We start from the raw sequence: 19,186 nt of genomic DNA on the forward strand, positions 1-19,186 counted from the left end.
CCTTCCATCTTCCTTTTCCTCTCTCTGCAACAGGCTTTTGAATTATTTGGGCAAAGAGTCTGACTGCACAGAGAACCAGTATAATCAGGACTCTTACAACCTGCTCACTGAAAATCCTACAGAATTATCAGCAAACACACCTCTAGAATACAATACAGCTTCTTGCATCCCATGAAGCCCAAAGGGCTTTGCAAACTGGACTTGGGATGCAATTTATCCACCATCAAGATTCAGCCGTAACCCAGAGTGGAACACAACCTTTCTACCAGTATTTAACTACAGCACGCAGCCCCCCGGAGGGAAGTAAGGAAGAACCCAACCGAAACCACAGGAATGCTTTAGGGAGGCTCAATTTTCTCCCCTGGAACTGAAATTTGGTCAGGGCACGCACCATCAGCTGTGGACCAATAAAGGAGAACGAACAGGGCATAGCTTCTCCATCCCATTGATGATGCCCTTGAAGCACAGCCTGAGCAAACAGCCGTGGCCAGGTACCTCAAGTTACCAGCCTTGAGAGGTGGAAGAGGTGAAAACCACAGAGGAACCCTGTGTTGTCCTTGAAATCAGTGGAGCCCAAATTTCACCCCGCAGTTACACCGATGTGCAAAGAAAGATGGTACAGTGGGTGGAAGTGCACTTCAGGAAAGGACCAACCTCTTAAAATACAAAAAGCTGAATGCAGTAGCTCAGTACTTACAGAACTCAAGGGCAGTTAGAGCTGGTCCTGTTTGGACAGTGATGTTTTCTCCAGTTAATAGTATTTCAGTTAAAGCAACTCCTCTTCCTTAAGCTTAGTTCGCACTGAGATGGTGACTGGCAGAGCCCTGGTGGAACGAGGTATCCTGCAACCGCTCCCACAGCGACACACTATTCAGGGATAAAAATGAGTATAATTAATTTTTCCAGAGCAAGTAATTTTTTTTTTTCCAGAGCAGAGCAACCACACAAGGAGCTTGAATTGCTTGAGGAGAAAAATGTATTTTTACTACCTTAGTCACATACAGACAAGCCTAACTCTCACTGAGGACAGACCTACAGAGAATCAAAGGGGAACAGGACACTACGGACACAAATTCCCCCCATGCATACCCCTCTGCTACCAAAGCAGACACTCCCGGCGAGCTCTCGGTGGAAAGCAGAGCTGAGCGACCAGAGGATTGCCTCTGAGCGATGCTAGTCCTAGCGAGTGCCAGTGAGAAGCCCCAGATAAATGAAGTTCATGAAAGCTCTTGAAAATCACCCGAGTCTTCAGAAATGGGGCACAACTCCCCCTCTACAGAGATCTGCCCATCACACCTCTGACCAGCACAACGGCATTAAAGCAGGCTTTTCGCTCTATCCATCTGACAGTCTCAGGCAAACCTGAGGAACTTGGACTAGGTGAGCTCACCTTAACGAGGCACAGTGCTCATTACTTAAAAAAAAAAACCTAACTCCCCCACACACACACTTTAGGGGTAGCTATCAACGATTCCCTTTCACAACAGGAGAAAATCTCACGTATGGGCCCTCAGAGCTTAGTCCAGGTCTGCTTCTATTCATCCTTTTCAATTAATGGCCTGAACAATGAAAAAGAAAGTACTTTTATAAAACCTGAAAGGATGCCCAGCAGTTAAGAGCTGGAAGCACTCCAGAGGTCATGACCAGAATTGATAAACCGAAGAAAAGTTCCAAAACGACCCACGAATCAATAAAAAGAAAAGCAAGGAAAACAATGCAGAGAACCACACTTGGAAACAGCAAAAACAAAGATCAAGCACACAAATACAGCACAGGGGAAAGCTCACTGGACAGAGGTAACGCTGAGGAAAATCAGGGACTGGACTAAAAATGCGACGTGTGTCAGCGCTGTGACACCACAGCTCCAGCTGCAAAGAGCTAAACTTCATTCTGTGATTTAAGAACATGAAATTCCTAATTCTGGGCTGGAAGGCCATGCCCAGTGCTGGGCACCACCCCTAAGAAAGTCGCAGACAAACCGGAGGGCCCGGGCAACAAGCGGAGCAGTCAGCGGTGTAAAACATGCTGTTGAAGGGTTTCTCCATCCCTGCTCCCCTCCAGGGTCGTTGTCACCTCTCAGAATTTAACAGCTGTTTACAAGAAGGAGAACCATCCGCTGGGCTCCCCGTTCTCTGAAGGCAAGAGACACAGCAGCCCGCTTAATTTGCTGCACAAGCGAGTTAGATGAGGTATCAGGCTCTCTGAGACCGGAATTTCATCAAGTCTCAGAGGGAACTTGCCCCCAGTCCAGATCTGCACTAACATCCACCACTGTCCAGTCTGGAGCCGAGTATCTCTCACCTGGCCTCAGGACAGAGGCATGGACAAGGAGGCTTTTCCAGCCCTGCATTTCATTTTAGCATCCTCCATCTGGTCACTCCTACACTGCCACAGCAGTGACATCTCCGAGCTAAATTAACAGCCTTCTCTTCCCCAAAATACAATAGAGCTCCTCATCCTGCTGAAAGGGCACCCACACAGCAACACAGAACAAGCACAGCCGCAACCATTTCAATTCACGTCTTCATTACCTTTCATAAACGAAGCTCTTCAGCTCAATTTGCCACCAAACTACTCTGGCGGTGAAGACGGCCTTCCCACGCGCTGCAGGGCAAGGGATGCTGACCTGGGCTGCCTGCAGAGGAGGGCAAGGCTTCCCTCCTCCCCTCTTACCCCCAAACAACCCCACCAACTGTTGCAGCAGGCTGTAGCCTGTAAGGGTCACCACCCAGCTGAGCGGGGAAGCCCTCCCTACCCCAGCCAGAATAATGTGAGGCAATGATTGCTGAAAGCAATTGAAATCATTGAAACAAAGTGTTTCAAAGCGGGTGAGAGCAGCTGTCATACGCACACAGCTGCACCAAACCCCGACTGAAGGCTCTGCAAGAAATCCAGCAAGGGGGCAAGATCTACAAATCTTATGCAAAAGCAGGGCTTAACTTCTAGGAACATTTAAGATTTCCCAGTGACTTGAGAGGATTTTTTTTTTTTTTTTTTGAGTCAGAGCTTTAGGAGCAAGCTGCCTTGTGAACCGCAGCCAGAAGAGATTTGACAAAGCCCTCGTTAGTACGCACCGTCTCCTTTCACAGGGCTGTTTCCCAGAAGATCCCCAGTGTTGTGTCATTTTTCACTTCAAGTGCTAAGAATATCTGCGTGTTAATAAAAAATAATAACTAGCTTTATAGGGAACTTATCAACAAAGCGCTTGACAAATCTTAAAGCTGATTCACCTACTGCACGAGTGCAAGTTAAACGTTATTTCTCAGAGGGGAAAGCTGGGTGGTAGGAGAGCTGAGGTGGGTTACAAAAGCCACAGAGGGAGTCAGTAGCAGAGAGGATTAGCACATAGAAAGGCTGACTATTATCCCAAAGTTTATCCCAATAATCTACTGCCTTGCAAATTCTCAGGGTATAGTTGACATGCTTTAAACCAGACCTGCCCAGCTTGACCACATCTGTATTTAAGTAGTCTTCTATTTCCTTGCCAAGTAAGAGCAGACAGAGAGAGGGTTTGGGGGTGCTGGAGAGTTTTTCAGGTGTTTAATTGCTCAGGCTAAAGAAATTCTCAACTGTAAAAGAGGAGAAGGTGGCGGCGGTAGCACCAGCACTGGTCTTGTGCTGCTTTAGGGCACGGAGACAGCGTTGCGGGTTCAAGGGCTGTTCTGATAACTCATTAGGAATTGCCAGTTTCCAGCTTATTTAAGAAGATCACATTTGTATCCCTTCAGATCTAGTAAATACATGGTCACACAGATGGCAGACCCCAGAAACTTGCAGACACTGTTCTCACCTCCGTTAGCTGCACTTCTACATTAAAGTTTCTGGAACAATATTTTGGATGCTTCCACCATAGAAACGCCTTGGGGGCTGCTGAAAAACACCAACGCGGTCCAGGCTGGTCATTTTACGGCAGGGTTGGGGGAAAGAGAAGAGAGAAAAAAAGAAGTCCATCCCTTAATAATGCTACTCCCAGAGCACAAATGAATTCAAAAGGATCACACAGAGCAGAAACACTGCGGCAGCAGGTTCAGTAAATGACAGGGTGTGTCATCGGCTTCTAACGCCTTAGAGACTTATCTGCACTTAAAAGGTTTCCTACCATGGCTGTACGCCGGAGCAGCCTCCTCGCGCAGACAGCTCTACCAACAGAAATGCCTGTGCAGATTATACTGCTTTGGCAAGTAAATTAAACAGTATCAGTGAAGTCACGCTTTCTGCCTCTAAGCCATATTTGTACTAGGTTAGTTCTATCAGCAAAACACTAAAATAAATAACTTGCCCCTAAGAGACTGCGTCTACAGAACCTGTTAGTGTAAACCTAGGCCATCTTGAGAGGCGGGAGTGTTGATTATTTGTCAAAGATTACTTCTCATGCAAGTGTTAGTCAACCACTAAAGTTAAACATTTTAAGGCAATATTCCAAATAATGTTTATATACAAAATCCCATTTGCTCAGTTTTCACTCCCTGGCTTTGTGCAACATGTAATTTCACTAGTTCTCCGGCAAGAGAGCCATATGCAAGCTTGTACCAAAATAATTAAGCAGTTTTAAAATTCAGGCCTTGTGTTACTGAGTGCATACCCTCAAGAAAAATCCATCTTAATGGCCCAGAGCTACACCAAAGGTGTCAGGACACTTTTCTTCCACAGCAGGTGCAAAGGGGGCCTGAGGTCACCCAGCCCCATCCTCGGGCTCAAGGCTGAACCCAAACTGCTCCCGTTTTGCTGAATTTGTATTTAAAACCCTTCAGCGTAAGGGGATCCTTGTCTGCCCGGGAGTCCTGCCCCCGCGCTTTGCGGGTGGGTGCCCACCACAGGGCCCTGATTTTCGGTCACTTCTAGAACACGACAGCCCAGGCACCGGCCTTTACTTCCCAGCCCTGCCCAAGGCAGGCCGTCACCCCCCGGGATTGGGGCAAACGCCGTTACTCCGCCCCAGAAGCTGCTCTCCAGGCCCTGCGCCCTGAGAGCCTGGGCAGGGCCCCCTCTGTGGGAAAGCAGCACGGCGGGCAAACCCCCCCCTCCGCGGCAAGGCCTCACCGCCGGCTCCCCCTCGAACGAGGGCACCGGCAGGACGCGCTCCGGCCCCGCCGGGCCCGTGTGCGGCCCGGTCCCCCGGCAGCGAGCAGCGGCCCGGGCCGGGGGGGGGGGGCGGGGGGGTGTCAGGACGGCGCCCTCCCACCCCCGGCCCGGCCCCGGCCGCCCCCCCACTCACCGCTCCGCACTGCGCACGCTCCGCTCGGCCCCCGGCCCCGCCCAATCCGCGCTGGCCGACGCCGCGGCCCCGCCCCCGCGGGGGCCGCTCCCGCGCCCCGTGAGGCGGCGGCGCCGCCGCCCTCGCGCCGAGCCGGGCTGCCCCGCGTCGCGGGCCGGGGCCGCCGGCCCCGGGAGCCGCCCGAGCAGGCGGCAGCGGGCCTCTCCGGGCGTTCAAGGGACACCCTAGCTGTGGGCAAACAGCCCGTCCCGGACAGCGGGCGCCAGCCCCGCCGAGGCAGTGCCAGGCCCTGAAGAAACTCGGTCACCCTGAGGGAGGGACTGACTGACTGACTGACTGACTGTCACCTTTCCGTATCGGTTGTAGGGACAAAGGGTAAAATAAATGGCTTTTCTAAATGACATCTGCTTTCCTTCGGGCTGGCCGCACGCCGCAGCTGTCTGCGTGCGGACGCCAAGCGCCGGGACCTTTGCTCGTTGTGCGTCGTCCCTCGGGCTCGGTGACACCCCGGGGATCGCCCTCCCCTCCATCACCCTCCAGACAGCCCCGGGGGTGCCGGCAGCGGGCGGCTCTGCTCGGGGGCAGCTGGGGTAAGCAACAGGAGGGGCACGGGGACAGCCCTGCGTCCCCAGACATCAGTGATGCAGCCAGGGAAGGGTGCCTGGTCCCGTGGGCCTTCCCTGGTCCCGTGGGCCTTCCCTGCTCCAGCCTCGATCCGCCTGTGCCGGGGCATCCCGAGCTCCCCCTCTCCCCCGCGCCAGATGGGTGGTGGCGAAATAGGAGGCGACATTTGCCAGGTTCGTGAGATGGGGTTGGCCTGAGCCATCTCGTCTTCCCTGCTGCCGGCTGCTTCAGCACCCCCTTTATTTTTCACACCTTTTGAGGGAGGTAGTGAAGTTTCAGGTAAATACAAGGGTGTTAATTCACAGCCTTGGCACCTCATGTCCCCTGGACCACGCTGAAGAAGAGGTGAGAAAGTGGGACTGGGAGGCACGGGGACTGCTGGGCTGCCACAGGCGTGAGCCCGCGGGTCCCTTCTGCCTCGTTAGCTCGCAGCACGGTGCTGATTGAAATCGGGTGCCAAAGCATTTCCCACCCCTCTCCCGGCCGGCGACAGAGTGATGGCATTGCAGAAATGATGGAAAAGCCACAGCCACGAGCTATGCAACCCTCCTCCCCGGCAAGGGCTGGGCCGTGGCTGAGGAGCAGCTGATGCACAAGGATGCCCACGGGCTCCACCGCGCACCAGGCAGCGGCCAAAAACACCCTGCCAGCCCCAAAATTAAACCTGCAATTCTTAATTATCCAGCGAAGGATGCTCAGCGACAGCAAGCGACAACTGACGGGACGGCACGGTGTAAGGGCACTGGAGGGAAGCTGCGTGCCCACTCTGTCCCCTGGGCCGGCGTCCCCATGGCTCTGCTCGCCATGCACTGAGCTTTGCTGCCAGCTTCGCTGCCACTGTGCTTTGCTGCCGGCACCCACAGAGATCCTGGAGGCAGGAGACTGGTTGTAAGCAAATCCTAGCTTTCATTTCCAGTAAATGGAATGTTTTCCGTCTTTCCAGGTTGGATATAATCACCTCAAAATCGGAATCCAGCAGCAAAACCCACAAAGCCCATCAGGAGCGCTCCACAGATTTATTGGGGTTTAATGGCATGATTTTTCAGGCAGCTACGTGATTTCTGGCAAGACGTAACTCCTGGCCTTTGGATGCGTGAAAGCACTGCCGTACTCCAGCCTCTTCCTTCTCCCCCCTTTGGGGCTCTGGGCCCTCTCGGCTCCCGGAGCAGCATTGCCACCAGCTCAGGACAGGGTTCATCCATCCGTCTCTGCCCAAAGCCCGCCGTGGTTTCTCCGGTGGGGCAGGCGAGCTGGATCCAGCTCTTCCCCTTGTTTCTGCCAGGTGGAACAGCACCAAGGGGATGATCAGCCATCTCTCTGAAGCCGCGGTGAGCCCTCTCTTTCAGGCACAGCAGGAGCAGCAGTAAAACCCCTCCATGCACCAAACCCAAGGCCGGCAGCCAGGCAGGGCTGGCCTCTCCTCTGCTTGCAGCCCAAGAGCCAAACATCGCCTGGGGCACAGAGGAGAGGAGCTTCTCCCCAGCCGCAGCCTAACGGTGACGTGGCGGGGTGCCGGCACGCCGGCCTCACAGCCCCACGACAGCCCCAGGCGGTTTGGGAAGTCTCTCTGAAATGCTCGGTCCGTCGTCGCAGAGAGGAGCGCTGCTGCATCCTCGGGCGATACCAGCCTAATCCCGCCGTCTGAAACTGCTCGCACATCAAAGAGATTAGAAAACACGCTCTGCATGTATTATATTTTGCATTTTGAGTTCTTCTGTTTGATCTGATGGGGTGGAGGGTTTTTTCCAAAGGTATTGGAGAAGATGGGTGTGAGAGAGTAATTTAGGGCTGGGAGTAATTTTTCATCAATGTACTTAAAGACAATCACAGCACTAGGAGGGAGGCCTAATTGTGGAGTTGTGTAATTAGTTTTTATGTCACTGCAATTATTCTGTTGGCTACATATAAAGAACATGGCAAAATGCAGCACTTAATTTTAAATCAAGACTTGATTCTCTTTTAGTAGGTAATTGATGTTGATCACATCACTTAGCAGCGACTATAAAATGTGCTATTTAGATTGTAAAGGGATGGAGAAAAGGACTAAGCAGATAGGTAATTGATGGATCCCGGGCTGCATTGGTGGGAGGCAGCATTAATCCATCAGACTTCAGTTGTCTTTGTTTCCAGCCACTTCTGGGCATCGTTAGTGGCCCAGAGCGTTAATGAGTGCAGAGCCGCTGATCCCCACAGCATCACGCGCCACGGTAAATGGCCGCTCTGCCTGTGGACAGCAGCATCAACAGATGAATTTGCACTTAATGCAATTGATTCCTTGTGTTTAAATACCTTCTTTTAAGTGCAAGCTTTGCTCAAAGCGGCTCGGCTTTGAGTGCAGGGTGGGATTCGGGGCTCATCTCCCCAGGCAGAGCATCCTGCCCAGGTGTGCGCCGGGTCCTGCCTGCTCCCCTCTCCCAGGCAGAGACCACAGGGCACGGCTGCCCAGCTCCCACGGGCTGTCTGCAAGCCCAGAGCCACTGGCATCCCCAAATACCCGCCACGGGGACCTCGGTCTTCCCTTATCAATAGCACTCAGCTGTTCGAAAGAGGAAATCAGAAAAGCTGAGGATGCAGAAATGGGTTATTCCCTGCGAAACGGCACTGACAGCTTCTCGGCCAACAGCTTCACAAGTTTAACAGTGAACTAGGCTAAGGGGCCGGAAGAGTTGGGCCAGTCCTACGCCAAAGCAGCAGCGAAGCAGCAGGGAGAGCTTGGTTCCCTCCACGCAGGATGATACAAAACTTGCCCTTGCTCAGCGCAAGCCCAGATCAATAGCTTGACACCGCACTGTCACGATAAAGTCGATAAAACTTTTCCTTGCTTTTGTGACTGGCCCTAATTACTTGATTTCAAGGAATATTTGCTGCTTCCCAGGCAGGAGCTGCAGGTGAGATAGTGCAATCACTGCAGGGGCGGTTCTGAGGTGACTCTTGGGCCATCAGAAGTTCAGATTTTCTCCAGGGAAAGGCGTGTGGGTTTGTGCCCGGGACCACCGCGTGTCTGGCTGGAGCCACCTCCCCTCCTTGGGATCCTACTCAGCACCGTTCAGCTTCTCCAGGAGCTCAGCCGTGGCAACGCGTTCACGGGGCTCCTGCGTGGAGTACCTGTCATCAGGAGGGTTTGATTGCCCTTTTCCCCCGGGAGGATGCCAGAAGAGGAGAAGCTGCTCTCGCAGCCAGGGGAGCCTTTTCCAGGGCATCCCGGGTGAGCATGGGTTTGCTCCCATCCCGGGGCCAAGGCAGGCTGGGGAGGGGGATGACGAGGGATGAAAGGTGGTGTTCGCCCGGATAACAAGCAAACTCCACAGGCTGCAGGAGACTTGTTCGGTCGAGTTTCCAGGCGGCAGGTCCGGGCTTTGCATTCCATGCTCGCACCAAAATAGATGGAGTTGTGGCCAGGCAGTCACTGGGAAGAGGACTGTTGTCTGAAATACCTTTCCCCTCTGGCCTTTCCTTCCTTCCTTCCACTCAGCCTTTTGTGTCATGCTGTAGCTCCAAAAAATGAGATGAAATTCAGGCTCCAGCGGGTGTAATTGTTTAACAACCTGCAGCTCCTGTGCCGTGCTGCATCGCCTCCCAGCCCGCCCCGGCCGGCCTCACCTCTGACAGAGAGCTGGCAGCAGCCGCTTTCCACGCTGAGATGATGAAACGCGTCTTTACAACTCCAGAAGCGAGTCACAACCCAGTCTGAGTTCGGAGCAGATGATTTTTGCAGTGCAGATGCACCCAGAGAGGACAGAGGTGAACCCCAGGCTTGAGATGGGGTGGCATCACAGCTGCAGGGTTACCTTGCTTGCTTGTAAAAATGCTTTTCTCACCCATTTCGTGTGCTGGGACCCAGGGGCTTTTGCAGGACCAGTTCTGCCACGTCAGCATCAGCCTTCCTGAATCGCCGTAAGGATCAGACGGGTCCCACTTGCAGCCTCTCATCACCACCAGCCCAAATGCTATTTCATTCACCGTCCAAAAAAAAATAATGACTCATCTGAGAGCTTTTGCCATCAATCCCTCAGAGGCTCCGGAGCGGTAAATGGGATGCGACGAGCCGAGGGGCCGTCCCTGTTCACGGAGAGGCTCCGCCAGTGGGGCCGGAGGCCAAAGCACGAGGGTTTCTGGGTGAGCTGCTGCCCACGCAGTGGCGGCGCAGCTCGGGGTCGGGATCCCGGCAGGTGTCAGTCCCTGACGACTCTTCTCCCTCTGGAACACATCCGCAGGATGGCCCGGCCCTCGTGGGAGCCTGGAGGCTTCAGCCGGAGGAGCGAGGGCAGGCTCTGCCTTATTTCAAGAGTCCAGCAATGCCAGATGACTCCAGCATTTCATTACGGGTTATTAACGACGCTGTTCATCACAGCCAAGTGGTTTGCCGCACGCAGGCTTCCCACCGGGCTTCCCTCTCTCGCTCCCATTTGATATCAGGTTTGGATTAAATTAGACACGGCAGCAATGGTGATCAATTCAAAGCTGCTTTCCTAGGAAGCCATGTACAAATGATTTAGAAGCAGAGAGGAGAATAAAGCCCGTAGCAAGAGCAGAGGGACCGGGCGGGTGCATAACTGGTGTGAAGGGAACATCGAGTTTTTAGTGCTTGGCTGCGACTGGGATGGGACTGCGCAGGCAGCAGGGTCCCCAGGGACCCTTTCTAGAAGCAGTCACCTCTAACGACCTGAGCAGGAGCCTTTCCGGGTGTCCAAGCAGGGATTTAGGTAAGAATAAAGTCACCGGCATGGGGTGCCGGAGCGGGACCATGCAGGCAGCGATGGGGCAGCTCCACCCCCAGCCTCCTCCCCCGGGATACACAGGCCCTAGGCCAGACTTGCAGTCCCGGTTATCCCCCGGCGGAGCCAGTCCAGCCTCCCTTGACCCACAGGCAGACGGTCCATCCCAGGGCTGAAGGTTTCAGATCCTTGGAAAGCTCCCAGGAAGCTCCCATCCCTGCCACTCCGGCTGCTGCCCCTGGGAGCCACATCCCGCACTGCCACCTCCTCTTCACTGCATTTGAAGCACCCCCACACCGCAGCACACACGGGTTTGGGAGCAAGCGCAGGGACAATTAATAAAACACTTCCCATAAGGTGGAAACAAGGAGACCATAAATCTCGGCGGTGTCGCACACTTAAAGGAGAGGGGATGGTTATGAGCCGTTATTCCCTGCAAAAATGGGCTTTAAATCATCATCCATCACCAATGCCCAGCGCTGGATGCTCTGAAGTTGTCCAGCAAAGCCTTTGCGACTCCTTTCCACCACAGCGCGAGTGAGCGAGCCCCATGTTCATTACCTGGAGATATTTATTGCGCCTCAGCACCCACATTCAGCTGATGCTCACGGTACTTACCGGCATCTGGGAAGAAAACAGCCCTGTAAAACACCAACAAGACCAAACGTGCTTTTTTTTTTTTTTTTTAGGATCTCGGTTCCATATCGCTGTAATGACCGGGCTGCAGTCTTTAGGAAAACGGCTGGGCACATCTGCAGCAGGGGTCACACGGTGACAGGGCACGGGGTGCTCCACAGCGAGGACCCACTGCCCCATCCATCCCGGCAGCGCGGCTGGGGAAATGAAGATATTATCGGGCAGCAGCGCAGCACGGTAATTGAAAGCCTTTTTGCTGCTGGAAACCCTCGAGGCTGCCAGTCTCTCGGCTGAGCTGCTGCTTGCCGACACTTTTTCATTTCCTCTCTGTTTCGTCTAAACTTTCCATCGGATTCCTCATCCATCTGAACTGCAATGACAAATATGGAAGTAAAGAGGCATTGGCGGCCCCTCTCCTGGGTTGGGTTTGTGTACAAATAAGCCGTGCTCGCAGCACCCTCCTCTCTGCAACCGCTGGCCTGAGAGCGGCAGGGTCTGCCGGGGGCTCGGCAGGGTGAAGCTTTTGGGGAAACTGGGTGGCAAAGAGCAGTGGGTGCTGCCAGCCATGTTTCCAGGTCACGGTGGGGAGAAAAGATGGGCAAAAGGGATGGGGCAAGCAAGGCCTACAGGGATTTCTGTACGGAAGTAGAAGGGAAAAAGCAACAGCTGAAGAGCTGAAAGCGTGAGGTATGAAGAAAGGCTTTAATTTTCACAAAATCTCTTAATCCATTAATCACAGGGAGACTTCTATACGGAAACCTCCCTCTCGCTTAATACTATCTCAAGATTGTCCAAGACGGTAATAACTGTTTGGCAGGAGAGTAGGAGGAGCGAGGTGGGACAGGCTGAAGCTGTGGGCTTGTCTCCAGGGAGAAGATATCAGCCCTTAACAGCAATGAGCCAACACAGGGATGAGCAGCAATGAAGAGCACTGGACGTGGCAGCGGGAGAGCCGCGGTGGGCACCGGGGACATTGGTTTCGGCAAAGGAGGATGCCCCAGTGCCCGTTGGCTCTCCAGAGGTTGCCTGCAAAGGCTGAACAAACCTGCCTGGGTGCCTGAAACAGAGGTTTTAGGGGTTTTAAGAGCAGACTCCAATATTTTCCCTCCCCCTCTACCACCATACCCTTCCTCTCCATTCACACTGCTGCGGCATTCCTTCCCTTGCCCTCAAAGAGTTGGGATGTGTGAAAATCATCCTGGACACAGAGTGAAGCACTGGCGGGACAGCAGCTGAGCCCCCAGCCCCGCACCATGGGGTAGAAGGCCCTGGATACCTTTGGGATGCCATCTGAGAAGGCTTTGACCTGGGCTCTGGCCCCAAAAAGCCATTGGGATTCTCTGCAGCACCTTTCTGCTGGGCACCGGGGCCCTCCAGGGTGGTCACGAGCCTGGGAACCCTCTGGCTAATGGATGGGTTTTGCCACAGAGGCATCGAGGCAGCGGACACAGCAGCTTGGGCCAACGGATTCAGAGCTGCCCAGGACGAGCCCTTGCCCTGGGCGTCCTGAGCTGCTGCCTACAAGAAGCCATGACCCTGTGCATGACAAGCAAGTGTTCCCCTCTGCCTGATGGCGGGGTCTGGTTTAAGCAGGATGCCCCTCCTGGCCTTTTTCTTGGCTGAACCATGGACTGATCCATCCCCTGATCCTCACCTAATGCTTTTCTCAGGCTTAACCCATTCAGCTTTAATCCCACGCGCTTCGCTTTACCAGCAACGCGAGCTTCATCTCCAGACACTGCATCAGGCCAGACGAGGTCTCCGTCTTTCCCATGATGGTCCCACAGACCTCAGACTTTCCTGTCATCCGGCGGGTGAACATAATATCTACAAACCCAGCTGCCTTCCTGAAGCTGTTACCTGCTTTCCTCATGGGAGGAAAATAGCAAAAATTAGTATGCGGCTTCTTCCTCGAGAAATCAATGCCATCTCAACTCACCCTGAAGTTCCCTGACTGCTAGAGATGCTGCGCTGGTAAAAACTAATCCGCAGAGGAGAAATAGCGGGGGGCGGGGGGAAGAAAGGAAAAAAAAAATCCCAGTGACTAGACAAGGCTAAAGTGTTGCGGAGGGGTAAACTCCTGCCAGCGCTAGAGCTCGTTTGGAAGTCCCAGAGCAGAGAGGGCTGCGGAGTGGATTCAGTCCAGCTGTTTATCACCCAGCTAAGAATCAGCTGTATTGTTAATTCTAATTAAAGCTGTTGGAAAAAAATGTAATCAAGAGTTTCCTTTCAAAAAAAGACATTTCAGCTAAATTAAAAATTTTGGGTTTAGAAAAAGGGGGGTAAAGTGTTGAAAATTTTGAAACAACCCATTTCAGCATTTTCAGGATGAAAAGGGACATATTTTTGTTGCAAAGTGCATCATCAATTCAAATGTGTTTTATCTTACAGTCTGAAGAGCAAAAATAGTTTTCAAATCAAAGCAAAAATGATATTTTTAGTTTTTTTCTTTAAAAAAGCCTATCCGGGGGTTTCTGTCCTAATTAAGAATGATTTTTTTTTCCCTTCTTTATTTCTTTTTTTAATTTTTTTTAAATGAAATACGCTCTTTCTAGTTAGCACTGCTCTAAAATGCTGGGCTGGTGCTTTTCTTGGTGTGTCCACTCATCTCTACCCACCACCCGACCCCAGGATACGTGGGCCATGCTTACACCACCCTGCTCCCGGCGCCAGCACTGGCTAAAATGCCCTGGGGCTCAAGTCAGGCTTTACAAGACCTCACAGAATCAAACCAGCACCAGCAAAATAGCACTCAGAGCAACGGGGTTTTATTATCGTAGTATGATTTAGAGTAATTAGAGATCCAGAACAGCCCGCTGGCCTGCTCAGGTCAGTGCCGTGCAAGCCCACCTCCAGCTCTCCTCCACTTACTTGATCCTGTACCTGGCCACTTGCCCCACAGAGCTTCTTCCTTGCTGAAAAGAGACCTGACGGACCACTGAGAGGAGGAAGGTCTGCTCTGGTTAGTCTTGCTGCATGTGTAAATTCCTAAGATGAACCCCCGGTGGAGGTGGAGGGGCTGGGGGAGAGGAGCAAGTTGCGATGCCCGTGCTCGGGGGCAAGGCAGCTACTTTACCACTTGTACATTCGCAACCGAGACAGACCCTGCGGCTTGGCGCCGTGAGATCTGCCACAGATTCCAGAGGTGGCTTGTCTCCCGGGGGATCCCCCTCCATAGGATTAGCAGATCACATTTATCACGCTGAGAAAGTGGCTTAGAATCTGTTAGGTGAAAGTCACCGAGTAACAGAGATTGCAGTTTGCAATCTGTCTTCTGGATGGGAGCACTGAAGGAGGGAGAGAAACGAAAAAATGGGGGTTGAATAGGAGCTGGGAGGGGAAGGGGACACCGGGGAAGGAGACTCGGCCACCAGGAGCTCAGCAGGAGGACAGGAGGGATGGGAGGGGAAGGGAGCAGAGCTCCAGTGCTCTGCCAGAGACGAAAGGGAAAAAGAAATTGCTCTGCAGCAGTTTCAGCCCAGAACATAGGGGAACCGCACAGGCTCCTCGCGCTGCCCAAGTACATTTTGAACAACAAAAAGACCCGGGGCTGTGGCAGCAAGATGAAACCCAGGCAGGCCTGGAGGGAGGGCAGCTGGGGAGAGGGGCTGCAGGCAGGGAGGGGAGGCAGGGCTCTCCCAGCAGGCAGAGCATGCTCCTGCCCAGCCAGATGCGGAGTGGCACTGCACTTGGTGCCGGCGCGTCCGCCCCTCCGGCAGGCTGATTTTGGTTTATATAACCTTTTTCGATTGCTCTTTCCTCTGGGCCAAGGAAGGTTGCTCTCTAGCTCCATGGTGAAGCGAACAGCCTGACCGGCATTTCCCGGCGCTGCCCAGAGGGACGCATCCAGCTACAGCCTCAGAGACAGCTCAGCAACAGATCTTGCCCCTCTGCCATCCCCAGGGCAGCTGCGCCGGGGAGAGCTGTCACCCCAGGAGACAGCACAGCCACCGATCTATCAAGACAGACAAATGCTAAGCCCTGGTGAGCGGCTGCAGGGCCCTTGGCCAGGGAAGGAAATGCAGTTAGATCACGGCTGCTTCTTGCAGGAAGCGACTGGTGGATGAAGCCTGGAACATCCAACAGCAAGCCTCATGTTAACCCAGCCCCGCACCTTCCTCTCCTGACATAGCCACTGAATACCATGGCAAAACAACTTCCTCCCATCAGGTCCCAGGAAGGTCCATGGGGAGTAGGGTCAGCGTAGAGACTAACAGGTTTTGTACTTACTCTTTTGCAACAAGATGGTGGGCCCAGCAGGGAGCAGGAAGGGCCAGCTGCTCCCTAAGGGAAGGGAAACCAGGATGGCCCCAGCAGAGATATCACCATCACCAGCAGGCACAGTCCCACCAGGTCTGAGCGCAGGTCTGACCTGGTTACAGGGTCCACCAGCAGTCCCAGGTACAGCTTGCAATAACCCAGGTCCAGAGCCCACCCAGGAACACAAAGAGATGAGCCGAGGACAAGGCTGGAGGTGTGGCTACCACATAGGTCCAAAGTTCATCTAGAAATTAGGGCCAGAGACACAGCTGCAACATATGTCCAAGGGTCCTTCCAGGAGCCAAGCCACCAGCGGTGCAGAGCCAAGGGGTCCATCCAGGAGCAGAGCCAGAGGCAGGGCTGGAGCCAGGCACTCCGGCAGCATCACTCATGGGAAGAGTGAAGCTCCAGGGCTGAGCTTAAATGGGGCTCCTGACCTATGGGTGTAGGGGTGTCAGGTGAGGCTGGTCAGGGTCATGGAGGGCTGCTGGTCCCTTGGGGCTGATCCAAGCTGCATGTAACCCTCGGCAAACAGAAACTACCCAGCAAGCGAGCACAACTGTGGTAGCCTGACCTGGGCAAAGTCTTGCCTGCTTTGATGGCAGCAAGGAGGGCCGAAGGGGAACACAGTCCCATATGAGCCAAGGCCATCACTGATGCCCTCTCCCGAGCTGATGGGGCAGCGTGTGGCGCTGGAGCTTCCTTACCAGTGGGGCCAAGCTGAGCTGTGGCTGTTGGATGTGGGTCACGCCATGGGTGGGCAGGTTGCATCCCCGTGGGGGCAGAGGTAGCAGGAGGGATACAGAGGGGATAATGCACTGCACTGGGGCTCTACGCACCTAACTCAAAATAAACTTTATTTTTTAAAAAACATATCTAAGAAGAGTGATTTTTCTCTTTTTGTTATTTTAAAGCTGTAAATTATTGAAAGACTTATCATCGCTCTCCCAAATCACTCTCAGGCAAACAAAAGACAGTTCTAAATTTGACAGTGCTTTGCAACAAAACGAGTCAGGTGTGTTTCGCTCATGATTTGCCCTTGGCTCCCTTTAGCTACATCTTAAACCACTTCACCGCTTGGTCTGATTAGCAGTGTCTCCTCGGGGCAGAGTAGGCCCTGGAAGAGCCGGAGGTGTTGCAGGTCAAGATTAAAGCGCTCTGCATGCCGTTAACTGTCAAAACTGTAACTTGCTTAAATCATTGCAATTAGATGGCTCACAGGTTACAGGAATAACGGCTGCAGCTTTTCATTCCGCATGCCGTGTGCTTAAAGCACAGCCTTGACATTAAAGGGACGTGATTAAAAGCAAGTGTCGGGGGCTGAGACCTGACAGAGGAGCTCAGCAGGCAGGCTTAAGTCCACAGCTTCTTCTGGGGTTGGACACCCCAGGGTCTGGGAAAGATCTCTAAGCGTGAGCAGAGCCGGCTCAGCTTTTAAGTCTGTAATGCCATCTTGTGATGATAGCTGGGAAGTGGAAATTGCAGGGTCCCCTCTGGAGTCAGGTGAAATAAACGCATGGCTCTTGTTCAGATGGATAGAAAGCCCAGAAGCACCCCAGTTTAACAAGTCAGGGGCTAAGAGAAAATTTGATTCTGATAGAAAAGTCCCTATTCTTGCTTTGAGAGACTGAAAATGATCCATTCCATTAATATTTCTCCCTCTAGTTCAATTATCTGGCTAAGAAAGCCATTTCTTCCAGGCGAAACATTCTGACTTGCATCTCTCCTTGGGTGCTGAGGGCTAATTTTCCTTCTCGGCATGGAAGGACGCAGTGCCACCTGTATGATGAGCTGCAGTGGAAGGACATCTGGTTCAAAGTGCCATATCCAAGCAATAAAGGTACTTTTCTTCCCGGATTGAAGCTGGAGAGTTCAGCAATAACAACTTTGCTGTAAGCATCCACACCAACCTCAATGCTGAGATGCACAAGTAGGGGCGTGGAGAACCAGCGGAGGAAACACAGGATCTGTGAAGCTGGAAAAAATGAAATCAAGCACCAGCTAACGGGAACTGGAGTGCAGGTGAGCTGGCTCTCTGCTTACTCTGATACTGCACTTCAGACACACGAGGTAGGAAGAGCCGGCTCAGAAACGGCTGTGGGCTGCCAACAGCAAAAAGCCTGCCCCGAAACAAGCAGACTAAAGGTGTAGTCCTGCCAAATCCCTCGCTGAGAGAGAGAGGCAGCTACGCCTTCCCCAGCCTCCATCGGATGCCTTAACACCAGCTCGGTGCTCCATGTGTCCGTGGCCAGGCATGGCAGCATAGCTTGGGATCTGTTCAAAGGAAGTTTTTCATCAGGGCTTTGTGCTCCAGTGAGACATTTCAAGGCCTCTGGGGAAAGGCTGGGATCCCTCCCCCCTGCTCCTCCGGTAGCTTAGGCTCTCAGAGCTTGGGGATGCCACCAACGCTCAGCTGGAGCTGTCTCTTGCCTCAGGCAATCATCTGCTCCCATCCCTGTCTTCTTCAAGTGCTTCTTGGTCTTTTTTCAGCCCAAGGTGGGCAGCTATTCTTCCTGGATGTGGGGATACTCATGCAGGCCATCATGTGCGGCGTGCTCCTCCCCGACGCAGCCTGCCCATGCCTTGTCCCAGGAGGCGCTGGGCTTGTTCTGCCCAGGAGAACCACGGTTGCGTGCGGTGGAAAGCGTTAGGTGCTCTCCCATCTAGTGATGCAGTTAGTGAAGGACAGCAGTTTCCTGGCTACGCTCCAGTGCAGAAGATGCAGGGCTGGTGAAAAGCTGCTATGGTGGAGGGACAGGTAATAGCAAACACAGAGGGCACTTCATGGTTTTGTTACTGGAGGTCTTGCTGCCTGTGGCTGAGGGCACGTGCCCACAGATGGGGATGGATGATGAGCTCTGCTGAGACCCGGAGCAGGCTGCCTTAAGTGATGGCTCCAGTTTGGAAGCTGTATAACTCATTAGCGCAGCGTGGGGCCCAAATTAATATGCCTTGCCTCTTATAATAAGATGTTTTCGGCAGGACCAGGGAGATACTTCAAAAGCTTTCTGAATGCCAAATACCAGAACTCAGCGACTCTCGATGCCAGGACCAGCCTCTCACTTCACAGCATAGATTTCCCTGTGTTCCTGCACAGCTTTCCCCTCTAGTAATTGGGCTTGGAGGATTGGTTTCTCTCATGCGGCGACGGGCGGCTCAAACAGATGCTTGCATGTTGTTTGTGAACTTTGGATAAAAGATGTCACACAACGGCTCTGCTATGGGTGTCAAGTAAAGCCCTCTTTTGCCACAGCTTCCTGGTGAGCGTGCTCTCGGCATCGGCTGCATCCCTCTGAGGGGATGAGAAAAGGCTTCTGAAACAGGCCGAGCCCAGCAATGCCGTGCTTGGAGTCCGTGCTGCCGCAGCCTGGCCAGACGCCGGTCTGCAGAGCTGAGCACAACCACACCGTGACTGGAAACAGCACCCGGCTGGGCAACAGGTCCTTCTGCCTGACCTCCCGCCTGCCTCCAGGCCTGGGGACGGGAGATACGGGCAGTTGCCTGCAGCAATACCCCAGCAGCGTCCACAGCACTGGCTTGACTATCCGAGAGCTGGTTTCGTGGCAGTTTCATCTGCTTAGCTGTGTTGGCCTTCCCCCTCTCCCAGGCCGTAGCCCATGTCAGCAAGTATCACGTTATCCTTTTACCGAGATCCCGGCTGGGCCTGTTGTTCATCTTAGCTTGGTGGAAGCTAAGTACATCCTCCCTTTCACCTGCAAGTGCCGTGCTGGGGACT

The 19,186-nt window shown here is 53.4% G+C and overlaps 1 protein-coding gene across 8 annotated transcripts in view; it reads right to left on the reverse strand.

Annotated features, from left to right (window-relative positions):
- The window catches only part of SIL1 (SIL1 nucleotide exchange factor), a 98,712-nt gene extending 93,450 nt beyond the window's left edge, over positions 1-5,262 (reverse strand). The window contains exons 1-4 of one of the 8 annotated variants that reach the window (XM_076349762.1): positions 5,216-5,262; positions 3,791-3,895; positions 3,075-3,149; positions 698-867 (exon numbers count right to left, since the gene is read on the reverse strand). The gene's annotated coding sequence lies outside the window, so the exon portion shown is untranslated. Of the gene's footprint in view, positions 1-697; positions 868-3,074; positions 3,150-3,790; positions 3,896-4,099; positions 4,117-4,582; positions 4,978-5,040; positions 5,056-5,215 lie in introns of those variants that run through there. The other 7 variants (XM_076349766.1, XM_076349764.1, XM_076349765.1 and 4 more) reach the window with 7 other exon arrangements.
- Between the last annotated feature and the right edge of the window lie 13,924 nt (positions 5,263-19,186).

The sequence above is a fragment of the Aptenodytes patagonicus genome, chromosome 12 (genome assembly GCF_965638725.1).
Source record: "Aptenodytes patagonicus chromosome 12, bAptPat1.pri.cur, whole genome shotgun sequence".
NCBI lineage: Eukaryota > Metazoa > Chordata > Aves > Sphenisciformes > Spheniscidae > Aptenodytes > Aptenodytes patagonicus.